This window comes from Arachis ipaensis, chromosome B02, assembly GCF_000816755.2.
Source record: "Arachis ipaensis cultivar K30076 chromosome B02, Araip1.1, whole genome shotgun sequence".
Classification (NCBI taxonomy): Eukaryota; Viridiplantae; Streptophyta; class Magnoliopsida; order Fabales; family Fabaceae; genus Arachis; species Arachis ipaensis.
Window position 1 is genome coordinate 14257981 of NC_029786.2, and position 1298 is coordinate 14259278.

General features: G+C 25.7%; 1 protein-coding gene across 1 annotated transcript in view; it reads left to right on the top strand.

Moving 5' to 3' along the window:
• Positions 833-1298, top strand: part of LOC107628201 — an 11369-nt gene continuing 10903 nt past the window's right edge. The window contains exon 1 of the mRNA XM_016330980.2: positions 833-1020. The gene's annotated coding sequence lies outside the window, so the exon portion shown is untranslated. The remainder of the gene's footprint in view (positions 1021-1298) is intronic.

A 1298-nucleotide genomic window follows, 5' to 3' on the forward strand; every position in this document is an offset into this window, starting at 1 on the left:
TTTATGATATTAAAATATTCTTTTAAAGGGATAAAAATTATCAAAATACTAAAAATTTAAAAGACTATTCTCATTTAATGGCATCTAAACCATAAACTATGTGAAAATTTATAAAGAGAGCGAGTTAACTTGTTTTGGGCAAGGACATTGGTCGTTGAATATAACATTCTACAAGTAAATGGGTGGTGGTTGAATAATTGAATATAACATTGTACAAATAATAAATGAATTCAGATTAGACTATGCTAGACAAATTATTAAGAGTTATACTACGTGTATACTAAAATTAGTCACTAAAGTTAACCATCAGTATAAAATATATGCTAGAATATAAATATACATTGAAAATAAATTATTCCATTTTGGTGGCATCTAATCTAAGTCTAAGCATGAACAACGTGTAAATTTATATGGAGCGAATAGTGGACTTGTTTTTTTTTTATTTAGTTGACTAGCGAGTCAACTTATTTTAAGCAAGGAGAGCACTTTTTTTATTTTAAGTAAAATTATAAATGTGAGAGTAATTGACAATAATTTCTTTTTTTCTTTTTTTTTTTTCATTTTTTGCTGGCATTGACAACGTAAACTTAGAAAAAAAATTATTTTATTTTCGCTTGCATCAACAATAAAAATACAGAAATAATTCAACGCAAATATCGTAATTTTTTTCGCTTTTTGTACTAGTAAAATTGTACCTAAATATTTAAAAACATAAAATTCTATAAATTTATTTATTTGAGTAAATAATTAAATAATAAAAAATTAAAAACCGCAAGGACAGTGGTAGTTGAATATCACATAGTAAAAATAAATGATAAATGTTTAGAGGTTAGTAATAAATAGTGGAATGCGAAATGAGAATAAATTTGACAGGTTTCGTTAGAAGCAGATGTATACAAACTTTATTCACTATTCTCCTACTGCTAATCAGAATCCCTTTAGTTTCTTGTTTCTTTGTTTTTGGGCAGGTTGGTTTGCATTACGAAGCTAAGGACTTCACCCTCTCTCGTGGTAATTAAGGTCAGCTAGCCACCCATTCATCAACTTCAACTAATCCTTATATGCTACTTTAATTACATACTTTTAGGATTAAGGGTGGTTAATTATATTAAAACTTAGAAATATATATTTATTTAATGTTGCTTAATTGCAAAAAGACCATATATATATGTATAAATACTTGTTATTTAATGTTTCTTTTAAGTCACCAAAAAATACCTATTATGAATTAAGACTGTATTTAAAAGAAAACTTAAAACCGAGAAACATAGACCAAATTAAATTTTTGTATTATATGT